Here is a 15,535-nt window from a genome sequence, read left to right as displayed (position 1 = left end):
GCAGTGTGACTATATTTGTAGGGCAACCACGGTTTATAGAGTTCGAAGTTTATGATTTAATGAGGGCGTAAGATTGAGTTTGATTATTAATGAGGTTACTTGACTATGGTCGCAAATCTTTGTAATTCCGTTAATTTGGAAAACCAATAATAGTGGTTAAGATATCATTGTCGTTTAACAAATTCACACTGCTTGCACTCTGTAATGTACTTTTTAATATATATAATTTTCCCTTTGACCAAAAAAATAAAAAAATCACACTACTTGCTCATGTTTAGTTCAAAGTACACTATTTTTCCAACTTAAAATGTAATAACCAATCTCCAAACATGTATACAAAAAAAGTTATCTCTACTCTGACAGCTTCTCAAAATTTTAAATTTGCTATATATCTTAGGTCTCAACGTCGCAAAAGTTGTATTTAATGTATTTCTACCTCCCTTTTTCGATGCAAGCAATAACGAACACCCAACACTTAACACAACTTTTGCTATCTTAGTGGTTGCTGCGAGGATCTACTTGCTCTCCATGGTCATGCAACTGACTTAATTTGGAGATAAGTCGTTAGGAACCAAGCAAATCACCGCATATTACTAAACCAAACAAACATTGGAGTTGACTGCTAGGACTCCTACTGCTGTCGGCTTCAAATAACAATTCTTTCTCCTTCACTTATTCGTTTCTATACAATATTAGTACATATATTTAGCAAAATTTTCTTCGGTAAGCGTGCATCCACCCCTATTGATTCATGCATAAAATAATATGGAACCTGCAATTATTTTACGCTCATCAACTAGAAGAATTCTTATATCTATGGACAAAATCAATATCTACAAATGTTGTTTATATATAATTTAGTGTTATGGATTTTAAACTCTATTAGATTCTTATTATAGCCTTGGATTTTTGTATTGCACATTAGTTCAACTTCCTGTTACTTCTCTTCCTTCAAAACTCACTCATTCGAAAACAATATCTATAAAATTTGTTTATTAAAAAGTTAGGGGTGATATGATGTTTAGACTATATTAGGTGTTCACCGTCACCATATAAATTACTATTGGATGGTCGTTCAACTTCCTCCTCTGTTAGTAATTTCTACTCTACATTTTTAAAACTTCCCACGTAACTACCCGAGTTGCTGGAACATTGTAATTTCAAATTACATTTTGCTCATTTTGGATCTACATTTGAGTGTTTATTGCTGATCATGTTGTTAGTTACTTGACTTAATTACCTTATGCCTAAAGAGGCTATCTTTCTCCATAATACGCCGACGGTGGACATTTAACTCGAAAATCAGGTGTTTATACCTTTGGAGGTCTTATTGCTAGAATAGCCTAGACAAACCATAATCTGTAATTTTTGGTGTAAAATTCTGATCAACAAGTATATTGTTGCCATTAGTATCTCTGCGTGCAATGTGGGGATTCACTTTTTCATGTAGATATGAAAGTCCCTTTGCTATTCCTTTTGAAATTTCTCTCTTAAATGCCCATGTAAATTTATAGTATCATCTTAATGTGATGACATCCCTTCCTTTTCCATATCATTTAATCTTCTATGTTACTGTAACCTTGGACTGAGGAGAGGATGATATGAAACTCTAAAATTCTATCGAGTTCTCAGTCATTTAAATTGCTTTTGAATGTGATACTCCAAGAATTACCTTTCCCGTTGCATGCAACTGTCACATAAATATCCTTTCCAACGTAATAAAGCCTACTGAAAAGTTATTCCCTGAGAGGTTAATGCCCCAGCCCCAGCCAATTGTCCTACCAGAAAGAGACCTTTCTTCCATTGCTAATGCAAAATTTTATTTTGTACATGCCTCTTTTTTGTCTCACAACTTTGTCGTCCCAGAATTTTGTGGACCCAAATGTGCAAGATATATGTGAGATAAAAAGAGGTCTCACACAGCTAATGATAGTTGTGCAAAGAAAAAAACTAGATTTTTTCATGCTCTACTCTTTTGTGTTCATCTTTAAGATCGGCATATGCATTTAACACAACAGTTGAAGCCTAATGATCCGAAAATTACTTTTAGTTCCAGCAATATTAGTCCTATCAGGTAATCTGTTTTACCGATTTTCACATATCTTGCCATTTTGTGGTATGTAAGCGTACTTTGTCTTCCATCCAAAGGCACACCCTCTCTTTACTCTTTCAAAGGCCACCCCTCTTCTTCATCTAAATTTAATCCAAACGTTGACTCCTGTTCCTCTTATTTCCTACATCCCACAATAAATCCCATCTTTCTTCCTTGATTATTTTTTACCCTGCTCTATGATGTGTTCGTTAGCTATCGCTCTTACGGATAATGCCGAAGTGTTTATTTACACTCTTAAATTGATGTGTAAACCCCACAATAAATCCCATCTTTCTTCCTTGATTATTTTTTACCCTGCTCTATGTTGTGTTCGTTATACCCTGCTCTATGTTGTGTTCGTTAGCTATCTCTCTCACGGATAATGCCTAAGTGTTTATTTACACTCTTTAATTGATGTGTAAACCCCACAATAAATCCCATCTTTCTTCCTTTAATTATTTTTTACCCTGCTTTATGAGGTGTTCGTTAGCTATCTCTCTTATGTATAATGCCAAAGTGGTTATTTATACTCTTAAATTGATGTGTGAACATAGAAAACTATAATACTGGTGTTCATAAGATTAGCAAAACCTTATACTGCATCAATCAATTCCAGTAGCACTTGCGAACTGATTTTTTCTCATCTTTTGTTTGTACCAACTGTAATCCCATCCGGATCCTTTAACCATGAATCCCAAATTGTGGTATTGTTGTACATTGAAATGATCAGGTAAAAACAACAACAACAACAACCCAGTATAATTCTACTTAGTGAGGTCTGGGGAGGGTAGTGTGTACGCAGACCTTATCCCTACCCTGGGATAGAGAGATTGTTTCCAAATAGATTCCCGGCATCCTTCCCTCCAAGAACTTCCCACCTTGCTCTTGGGAAGACTCGAACTCACAACCTCTTGGTTGAAAGTGAAGGTTGCTTACCATCAGGTAAATATATGCTTTTCCTTGGCAATATTTTAAAGACTTTTTCCTGCTTTATTCAATTGCGTTGTGCTCGAAGATCGACATATGCATTAAACTTATGGTTTTTCCCGTGCTTATATCTTCACACTATATTTTATCATACAGGGTTCCTACAATGGATGCACAGCGAGATTGTACAAATATTTGCCCAGGTAAATTTTCATTCTACATGTAACAATGTTATTTCTTTTTTTTGGTTTCCTCAATTAACATTATGTTTATTATTTTACAGGTTCTGCTAAAGAATATGAAGTTTGCACATATTTGAGTTATAGGCTCACAAATGCGGATTGAATATTTTACAAATAAACAAGTACAACTGAGAGTTGACATATATAAAGGAGTTTTACCAGATTATTCATGCAAAGAATGAGTTCAAATATATTTGTGTATATAAAATTTCCTAAATGTTATTGCGTTTGTGACTTTCGAATCCAACAACGACTCCGAATATATTTGTATATACAAAGATATTAGTACATATGTTATTATATTTATGACTTTTGAATTAGATTGTTACAGATAATTATATTGTTGATCAGGTATGATTGTATTTATTTCAATGGGTTTCCACAATTAACATTACGTTTATCGCAGTTACATGTACACCTGAATCTGTTTCCATATATTTGAGGTTGCGGATTGAATCTTTAAAAGTTAAACAAGTTAGAACTGATACCTGACATATTTATAGGAGTTTACTAGATAATTCATGCAAAGAATGACTTAGAATATATTTATTATATCATTTGTAAGCGCTAGAAATTAACGTTAACCAACAAATTCCTGATGCAACATCCCATTGATTGTTTGATCTCATTTTCCTCATATGCTAAAAGATTGACATAAATGGAAAAAGTTGAAGTGCAAAAGAAGTTGAAAATAAAAGGTACTACAATTTTAACTATCCACCCCCAGCCGTATGAAGATTTCCACTTCTACCGACCTGCCCCGTGTGCCATCTCTATCATGATTTCCAGAAAACTGTAGATGGCTAACTTTTCGGTATTATGTAGTTGTCAACAGGGGCGGAGGGAGAGTGCTATGTACGGGTTCGGACGAACCCAGTAACTTTTGTTTAAACTTTGAATTTGTATTAGAAAATCCATTAAATAGGTGTAAATACTCAATTGCGAACCCAGTAACTAATGAGCTATGAGATCGGTTGCAAGTTCAGAACCCATAAACTTCAATTTCTAACTCCGCCTCTAGTTGTCGACGGACAACCTATATTTCTTACCTTCGGTGGTTTATTGCTATTTATTTCTGTACAAAAATACAAATTATAATCAACTATAAAGAGTTGGAATACTGATACCATATTTTCATTGGGAATAGTTGGATGATATACTTAATTCTTTGTAGTGAGATGACGATTTTGTAAACTTTTAAATTTACTTTTATAATGGTGTGAAGGACCGATGATTCATTTACAATTTAAAAATATTACATCGGAAGCTTCAAAGATTACATGGGAAAGTGGATTGCCAAGGTGATATGACAACTCTCTATAACCATCAATTGAATATATCTTTTATTACCATTTCTTAAAAATCTTTCCATCAATTGAATGACGCCATTCATGAACGCGCGAAGCGCGGGCAATTTACCTAGTTATTATATAAAAAAGTAGGATAAAAGATAAAATATGATTATTTAATAATAAGGAAAGACAAGATGAGAGAAAAAAAGCAAGGAAATGACGCTATCACACCAAATGTGTTGTTCCATAAAGTAATTTTCGTCGTCACGTAACGATGAATTTAACGATACGATACAATAAAATTTAAATAATAATAATAAAATATTATATTTAGAGTAACATTACGATACAATATAATAAGTAAACGACGCTATTAATGTTTTCCCATATAAGACAATGGGCCGAGGCCAAAAGAGTGGATAAAGTAGAACCAGGATCACAAAACAGCAGTGCGATACAAATTCTGAATCTGGTTTTGCCAACAAATAAAAACTGAAGTACATGCTTAAAAGTACCCTTCTCCAGCAAGGCTTTAAAGCTCATATTCCTTTGATGGGTATGTTAAGCATGAGGTTAAAACAAAGAACAAGTTCAAGGAACAAACGAGTCTCCCTATCGTGGACTTCCTATGGTTCGGTATCGAAAAAATAAGTGCAGCGAAGTCTTGAGGCTTAAATTATTACCTGAAGCAACAAATGTGCTCTTCTTTGTAGCTCATGGCTGAAGATAGCAATAAACTATTTATACAACTATCAATAATAAGTTCTGTCTAGTGATTACAAAATCCATATGTCATGATCCAGTCCGGATAGGCATACCAATGGGCAACTCTGATTTCTGTGCGAACCTGGTTGAACCATAACTTGGAGAAATCTTGTACTTCACAGAGCCATACTTCATAACGTGCATTAGATCTGTTGGAATAAACCCCCTGCAAAAATAATATTCACGCTAATAAAAGCGGAATAAGAACGTAATATCGAGATACGGTAATTAACAAAAATAAAAGAGTAACGACACCAAAATTTTTACGTGGAAAACCCTTTTGAATAAAGAAAAAAATCACGGCCCTGAGAAGAGCAACTGATATTACTATAGCAAGGAATTTTACACTTTGTAGGTCCGACTAAAATACTCAAAAGACCACTACAACACTCAAAAGAAATAACCCTCTTTTGATATTCCCATCTCACTACAATATCACTCACTCTCTATTTTTCTAACAGACTATTTTCTTATACCCTGTCTGTGAAACCTCACTCTTTCTTTCTAACTCTCAGATATATTTTTCCTCTGAGATTAATGTATAAAATGAGAGCCGAAGCTCTCTTTTTATAGGCAGAGCTTCGCCTACTACATTTGACATTGTCTTCTGCACGCCTACCGAATTTGACACAAAAAAGAAAGAAACGTGGGCTGCTAATCAAGGAAGAAAGTTTTCTTCCTTGATTTATGGGATGGACCCCATAAACCTCCCCCTCCAGTCCCATTCACCTGAAGGAGGTAACACCGGAGGTTCTAGTTTGAGTGTATGCCGACAAGTTCTTTGCATAGCTCAAACTTGTCTCTTGGTACCACTTTGGTCAGCATATCCGAATGATTCTCACTTGTATGGATCTTCTTTACTTGCATAGACCCATCATCTATCCTTTCTCGAATCCAATGATATCTCACGTCAATATGCTTCGTCCTTGCATGATACATGATGTTTTTGCTCAAGTCTATTGCACTTTGCCTGTCACAATAGATGACATACTCCTTCTAATGCAATCCAAGCTCTTGAAGGAACCGTTTGAGCCATACCATCTCTTTGCCAGCTTCAGTAGTGGTAATATACTCCGCTTTAGTTGTAGAGAGTGCGACACACTTCTGCAACCTCGACTGCCATGATATACCTCCCCCTGAAAATGTAAACAAATATCCAGTAGTGGATTTTCTGTTATCAATGTCACCTGCCATATCAGCATCTGTATAGCCCTTCAAGATTGGATCCGATACTCCAAAGCACAAACAATCTCTTGTGGTACCTCTTAGGTACCTGAGTATCCACTTGACTGCTTCCAAATGTTCCTTTCCAGGATTTTCAAGAAACTTGCTGATAACACCAACTGCGTGAGCAATATCAGGTCTAGTGCATACCATTGCATATATCAAGCTTCCGACTGCTGAAGAATAAGGAACTCTAGCCATGTTCCCTTTCTCCTCCTCTGTTGTAGGACACATCTTTTTGCTCAACTTTAGATGACTAGCAAGAGGTGTGATGACTGGCTTAGCATTCTTCATGTTGAAGCATTCTAGTACACGTTCAATGTACTTCTCCTGAGATAGCCACAACTTTCTACTTGTTCTCTCTCGAACTATCTTCATCCCTAGAATTTGTTGTGTTGGGCCCAAGTCCTTCATATCAAATGACTTGGACAAATCTCTCTTCAACTTTGCGATCAGCCCCTTGTCTTTTCCTACAATTAACGTGTCATCCACATACAACAACAATATAATAAAGTTATTCTCAGAAAATCTTTTGAAGTATACACATGGATCAGAATAAGTCTTTAGGTATGTTTGACTTTTCATGAATGAGTCAAACTTCATGTACCACTGCCTTGGTGCCTGCTTCAATCCATAAAGACTTTTATTCAATTTGCACACCATGTGTTTCTTTCCAGCTACTTCAAATCCTTCTGACTGCTCCATATAAGTCTCCTCTTCCAAATCTCCATGAAGAAATGCAGTTTTCACATCCAACTGCTCCACTTCAAGATCTAGGCTAGCTGCTAAGCTCAAAATTGTTCGAATAGAAGTCATTTTGACAACATGTGAGAAAATTTTGTCAAAATCAATACCTTTCTTCTGTTCGAAGACTTTAACCACCAATTGAGCTTTGTATCTGACCAGCTTGCCATTTTCATCTTTCTTGAGTTTAAAGACCCATTTGTATTTGAGTGGTCTTTTACCCTTTGGAAGTTCAACCAGCTTGTACGTGCCATTTTTCTGTAGAGATTCCATCTCTTCTTGCATGGCTTTCATCCACTGGTTCTTTTCTGGATGGGACAACACCTCCTTAAGACTTTCTGGCTCCCCCTCATCACTGATGAGGACATACTCTGTGGAAGGATACCTGCATGACTCTACCCTTGGCCTCTCTGATCTCCTCAGAGGTTGAGGTTGTTATTCTTCCTGAGTGGGGTGCTCCACTTCCTCGATACCTTCATCAAGTTTCTCCCCCTGCTCAATAACCTCACCCGGTTTCTCCCCCTGCTTGACAACCTCGTCGGTCGTACTTTCTGCACTTGTGGGATTGTTAGAAGTAGAAGGAATAGTAACAAGGTTAAGAATTATACCATTCTTCGCCTTTTCTGACATATCAACATCAGTTCCAACTTCACTTTCTTGGAAGACTACATCTCTACTTCTGATGACCTTTTTCTTTACAGGATCCTACAATCTGTACCTGAACTGTTCATCTCCATATCCGATAAATATGCAGGGAACAAATTTATCATCCAACTTTGTTCTCTGCTCTTTTGGTACATGTGCAACACCTTCAGATGCGAGTAGGACACCTCCTTGTTGGTCCAAACTCTCTCTGGGATGTCAAACGCCAACGGAACTGATGGACTCCTATTGATCAAATAACAGGTTGTCTGAACTGCTTCACCCCAGAATGACTTAGGCAGTTTAGCCATTCTGAGCATGCTTCTCACCTTCTCCACAATGGTGCGGTTCATCCTCTCGGCTACGCCATTGTGTTGTGGGGTTCCAGGAACTGTCTTTTCATGTCTGATCCCATGACTTGAACAATACCCTTCAAATTCCCTTGAAGTGTACTCACCTCCATTGTCACTTTGGAGACACTTTAGCTTTCGACCCGTCTCCCTTTCTACTAGAGCATGAGACTTTTGGAAAACTTGAAACACCTGATCTTTGGTTTTCAAAATATAAACCCATAATTTTTGCGAAGCATCATCAATAAAAGTAACAAAATATTTCTTACCGCCCATTGATTCAATTTCCATTGGGCCACAGACATCAGAATATACTAAATCAAGTATATTCAATTTTCTTTCAGACGATGTCTGAAATGAGACTCTATGCTGCTTACCAAATACACAATAGTCACAAGGTTTTATCGTTGTACCTTTGACATAAGAAATGAGTGATTTCTTGGAAAGAATCTGCAATCCCTTCTCCATCATATGACCCATTCTTTTGTGCCACAAATCTGTAGAAATCTCATTTTGTGTCGCGTTCAATTCACCTTGGCATATTTCTGCATTTGTCCTGTACAACGTGCCATGAGCAACTCCCTTTGCAATCATCAATGATCCCTTAGTGAGTCTCCACTTTAGATTTGCAAAATAGTTCTCGTATCCATCTCGATCTAAAGCAATTACCGAGGTCAAGTTCGTCCGCAAATCAGGTACATACCGCACATCCTTTAGAACCAATGTGCATCCGACATTTGTCTTGATACAAATGTCACCAATCCCCGCAATCTTTGAGTAACTTGTGTTACCCATTCTCACTATGCCGAAATCACCTGCTACATATCTGTAAAAAGATCTCTTACCGGTGTGGCATGGTAAGATGCCGCTGTGCCAACTACCCATTCAGACTCTGGACCTGATAGGTGCATGCATTCCTCTTCTTCATTTATAAAGAGGACAACATTATCATTGTTTTGCATCATGGCGGCTGTGTTGTCGTCATTCTTCTGGCCACTGATTTCACCTTTGCCCTTCCTTGGATTTGGGCAATCTCTTTTGAAGTGACCTGGTTGATCACAGTTGTAGCAATTTCTGGCTCTTGATTTGGATCGGTTCTTTGACTTCCCATGAGCTCCGGATCTACCATAGTTGCTCGAACTCCTTTGATAACTCCTGCCTCTACCTTCTGTGATGAGAGTCTGTCCTTGATTTTCAGGCTTCTTTCTCATCTTCTCATTGAGTAAAAGAGCCGATGTGACATCTTTCAACTCAATAGTAGTCTTACCGTGCAGGATGATTGTTGCCAAATTATCGTACGAAGATGGCAACGAGTTCAATAGCAAGATGACTTTATCTTCTTCCTCGATTTTTACTCCGAGGTTGGCAAGCTGTGTGATTAATCTGTTAAACACATTTAAATGTGACAAAAAATTTGTACCTTCACCCATGTGTAGGGCGTATAACTGCTTCTTCAGGCACAATTTATTTGTCAGCATTTTGGACATGTATGGGCTTTCCAACCTTGTCCAAATTCCACGTGCAGTGTCTTCATCAATGATGTTATTTACCACATCATCTGATAAGTGCAACCTGATTGCACTAGTAGCTCTTTCATCCAAGTCAGCCCAATCCTCAGCTTTCATGGTATCATGCTTTTTGGCATCAACATCTAGTACCTTGTGTAATCCTTGTTGGATGAGCAGATCTCTCATCCTTCTTTGCCATGTTGAGAAACCGTTATCTCCGTTGAATTTTGCTACCTCGTACTTTACTCCGGACATTTTTATTTTTCACCAAGTATAGTACTACCGACAGTGAATAGTATTTCAGTGAACGAGCAGAACCTGTGCTCTGATACCAGTTGTTGGGAATAAACCCCTTACCAAAATAATATTCACGGTAATAAAGCGGAATAATAATGTAGCACCGAGATACGGTAATTAACAAGAATAAAAGAGTAACAATGACACCAAAATTTTTACGTGGAAAACCCTTCTGAATAAGGGAAAAAACCACGACCCCGAGAGGAGCAACTGATATCACTATAGTAAGGAATTTTACACTTTGTAGGTCGGAGGTAAATACTCCAAAGACCACTACAACACTCAAAAGAAATAACCCTCTTTTGATATTCCCACCTCACTACAATATCGCTCACTCTCTATTTTCCTCACAGACTATTTTCTTATACCTTGTCTGTGAAACCTCACTCTTTCTTTCTCTCTTTGTTGGTGTGAAGAAATGAGAGTTGAAGCTCTCCTTTTATAGCCAAAGCTTCACCCTCTAAAGCCTACAATATTTGACAATTTACACACATTTTTCACAATTCAACAAAGTTGGCTACCAAACCAAAGAAATTCAACAAGGTTGGCTACCAACCAAACCAAGTCAACAAGGTTGGCTACCAAACCAAAGAAAACTCTTATTAGGCACATGCCTAATACTTCTTCAATGAGATGGACATCATCAATCTCCCCCTCCAGTCTCATTCATCTAGAGGAGGTAGCACTGTCTTCTAGTTTGAGTGCATGCCGACAAGTTCTTTGCATAGCTCGAACTTGTTCCTTGGTACCACCTTGGTCAGCATATCTGCGGGATTCTCACTTGTAGAAATCTTCAAGACTTTTAGAGATTCATCATCTACCATTTAACGTCATGCATATGCGTATGAATGTCATGTCATGCATAGGTACATGTTTCATAATATCATCAGCCTCTGAGGGCATCCCATCATATCATATCGGCCACTGTGGGCAAAATCATCATCGTATACCAGCTGATCAGGTGGTGGTGCGTATATAATGCCATAACCTTTCCCATATCCCATATACATATATACATACATATATACGCGTATATAATGCCGTTTGTATCATACTTACATATATATGCGTATATAATGCCGTTTGAATCATATTTTGGCCATTGTGGGCAACATCATCATCATATACCAGCTGATCAGGTGGTGGTGCGTATATAACGCCGTAACCTTTTCCCATTCCATATACATATATTTACATATATACACGTATATAACGCCATCTGGTCATGGGTCAATGCACATGAATGCAATGCATGAAAAGTACGTCAATAAAATCATTCGGAAGGTCATAAGACCACTTTGCCTCTTGAGCAATATCATAAAGTAACATCTTTTCAACTTTCGTATTTTTCTGAGACCCATGAAACAGATGATAAAATATTATGACACATGAGAATTAAAGAACATAGATATTTCTATTACTTCTATGAGTAGAGTCACTTATGGAATTTGTGCATTTGCACATTTCGTTCATATCGTATGGATCATGCCAAAAGAAAGAAGGGATAGCCTTAACATACCTGGAGTAAGGAAAACTCTGTATAATACTTTACTGAAAAACCTTCGTTGATTGAGCTAAATTTGCCCCTGCTTCTTTAGAAATTCACGGACGAAATTTTATCTGGTTCCTTGAATTTCTTTGGAACGATTCACGTTTTTTTAGCTTTGATGGAATAAAGTTCTGCATTAGGTTCCTTGAATTTCTTTGGAATGATTCACGTTTTTTTGGCTTTGATGGAATAAGGCTCCTAATGTCTTTGGTTTTACCAAAGACAGAATGTGTGTTTTATATTGAATTTGCTTTCTAAGTCTTATTTTGCTAAGATAAGAATTAAATGTGTACGTTAGTCATCTTCCTAGTTAGCCATTTGGCAATGGTGATGGCTTAGTCATTTCCAATATTGTGGATTCTTGCCACGTGGGGTGGGGGTGAGATATTAATTTTTTATCTACTTATTAGTTAACTGGGTAATGTCATGTTACCCGATAATTAATCAAGTACCCGTATAATTTAAAAATTACCACAAATTACTTAAAATTCTATTTATTTTTAAAATACTTCATATATACTTTATATATTATACTACCAAGGTCATATGGCACCTTGAATGGTACTAGTTTATAATTATCGGGTATTATCGCTCGACCCGTATTTTATTTCAAACTGTCCACTTTCAACGAAACTCGTTTTCTTTAATCTGTGTACCCATTTATCCTTCATAACACTTATTTATCGCTTGTATAAATAGCGTAATCCTTATAATCTCCAAATAATCTTTTACTTGGACTGATGTCAATTACCTTACGACAAATCCAACGTACAATACTACAAGGTGCAACATCGTCGTAACTTAATACTGCAAAGCATAAATCCACCGTAATGTAATACTGCTGGGTGCAACACTGTCATAACTTAATACTGCAAAGCGTAATATCGACGTAATATTGCGGGGCGTAACATCATTCCCCTATTTGGAACATTCGTCCTCGAATGTTGGCTGATGCTCTTATCATTTTCGTAGCTTATAGCTTTTGTGAATATCTTAATACTCTTCTTGCCATTTAAGCAGTTGATCTGTGAATAAATCCAAAGTCTAGGTTTCTCCCCCCCCCCCTTAGTCTTTTTTCTCATATCATGACCTGTGGTCGAAATCTTCTTAATCTTACAATTGTTGTTACCTCCTATCATGCAACCTGTATGACCCTGGCTTTGTAAGTGCACTTATGCGATTCATCTTTCCTTTTTCCTTTTATCTTTTAGTCAATATCTAGGCCTTACTTTGTATATACAAGGCTTAATAGGATGCCTCTCTGGGCCTCTATAGGTGTACTGAAGTCTTTTACTCGATACTTTGTAGAACTTGCGAATATGGCCATATCTCATTTCATAGATCCGGTTACTCATTCATATGACTTTACTGTATTTACATGGGTTATACTATACCATAATTTTTGCTTTAATCTACCTTTACTGAGGTATGCTTACCAAGCTCCCAATTACTTTTGTTGCCTATCCTTTAGGTATAAATCTCAGTCCTTCAATGCTCCTTCATTACAGTTCGTCTTAAAATGTCGGCCTAATCTCATCTCATACTTTGTGACTTTTGTCCATCCATTGTTGATTCGTCTCAGTATTAATCTACAATATACCACTGATAACTTGAAACTTCTTACGTCATACCTTGTCACTAGGGCTTACGTTCCATCGAGGAATATTTGAAGTGATTTTCCTGATCCACTAAGGGGTGATACTATACTTCAATGACCGTATTTTATAGCATCCCAATGTGATTCACTTATGTGGGTATTTTAATCTCATACAATCCATGAAATCCTATTGAAATCATTACTCACTCGAAAGCCTAAACGTCATCCTTTATCCATCATAATTACACCCTCATTGTACTATCAGGGCATCATTTTATCTTTTCTAAATGCTACTAGTCTTAGACTCCTTTGAGTTCATTCAGGCTATACTGAGCTTTCTATAACTTAGAGAAACCATCAGCTCTTCTTGGTTTTATGGGGTTAATCCCGAAGACTTATCCATTCTCGTCACCTTCCCACTCGCGTTTTCTTATCCTTACTCTTGTCTTCCTAAAACCTTGTCGCTCTACCATACTTTATCTTGAAACCTACACATATCCATTTATTCTACTTGCAACCTTTCTTCAACTTGCTTGTAACATAGATTTCCTTATGTTATTCTGGAATATCAAGCGAGATGTCACATCGTCTCTAACTCTTCTATACTCTTTTAACTACACCTCTCGATATGTAGAAACTATAGGCTGGAAGATATGCCACTAACGATGCCACTATCATTCCTGGATATTGAATCCCCGTGCTTATAACCTTCTATCCAAAATATGGACTATTCACAACTTTCTACATTTTAGTATCTCGTATGTTATTCACTTTTACCTTCCTTACTTAAAATCTCGTATCATATCTTCTATCTCTTTCATAACCTCCCTTCCACCTAGGTGTAATTCACGTGCATAACTTGAAGCTCTATTATAATACTCGCACCTCTGGTACAAACACAATCCGGTGGGAGCTTCGTACTGACTTCTTATGAGGCTGGTACTTCTTCTAACTGGCTTCCTTGTAAAGCCATTATAGATTATGGTTGTTGTGTTATTTCTCTTGTACATCTGATATTAAGAGTGGTTCTGTCATGTTCTCAAGCACAACTTCTATAATTTTTCTAGGTCCAATAATCAAACTCCTGATTTACTTATGTGATGTAATTCTTTAGTTTCCTCATCCTTCTGATCAGCCTTTACATAGGCTTAAGCTATCTTCCGATCCGTGGACCATGGTATCAGTTATTACCTTAGCCTTTCATGGGCATTATGGAATATCCATGATAGAATCTTCTAACAATTCAATCATTTGTCTATGCCCTGAGCTAAATTCTTTCTTTTAACTTATACCGAAGTCTTGTATGGCTGTATGATTATCAACAAATATGCTGCCTGGATAATGTTCCAAAATCTTGAGTGTATCCATAACGTACTAACTCTGGATCATTGATCAAATAATTCTTTCGTTCCGCCTTAGCTTTCTTTCAACGCAAGCTATTAGTTTTCCTGGTCTTTCTGCCTCCTTGTTGGATCCATACTTAGCGTATCTTAGTGCCCATACTTGCCAGAGTTTTCATACAACTCTTATGATCTCGAATATTACTTTTAATTCTTACTTCCCGTTCATTAGCTACGATAGGTGCCACTTTCCTTTGGAATGCTTACAATGTTGTTACGAGATTGTTGTTATACGACTATTTCCTCTTTAAGTCGGTGTGCTTAGGTTGAAGCCTTCTTTCTTATCTTCTCAGCTAGTCTTTCGTTGTAATACTTAGGGAGAACCCTTGACTCTCGTAAAGCTGTGAGCTTATTACGGACCTTTTTGATGTCCTTACTTGCCTATAATCATCCGTAGTTGCTTACTTCCGTGCCCTTGTGCTTGTATGACTGCTTCTGAACTGATATTTTGATTGCCTTCCCAGTGACACTTTCTTTTATCCCCGTAAAATTCATACGATACCTTTAACTACCCCGACGTTTGTTTGAATATATTTCAAGTATTATAATGATATTCTTCGAGGCTAAATTCTCCATGTTGGGTTCTGCTATGTTTGTCTTACACGATCTGACGACTTGCCTGTAACCTTCTATTTAGCCATAACTAGGATCTTCCTAACCAATTACTAACTACTTGTTGGCCCATTATCATATCAATATTCCTCGTAATCTTTCTTGGGTTATTTCTTTTGTCTTAACTTACGTCTCGCACTGGCTCCCTATTTATTAATAACAACTAGGAACCTTTGCTTCCTTTACCATTCCATAGTCACTAGAATCACTTAATTCTGACTTAATGCCACATCACTCCATATTCCCCCCTTTAGAGGTGTACTGAAAGTTGAAGCTACGAGGATCTACCTATAG

The sequence above is a fragment of the Nicotiana sylvestris genome, chromosome 9 (assembly GCF_000393655.2).
Source record: "Nicotiana sylvestris chromosome 9, ASM39365v2, whole genome shotgun sequence".
Lineage (NCBI taxonomy): Eukaryota > Viridiplantae > Streptophyta > Magnoliopsida > Solanales > Solanaceae > Nicotiana > Nicotiana sylvestris.
The sequence above is the reverse complement of the archived record's forward strand: the minus strand, read 5'-3'. Positions refer to the sequence as shown.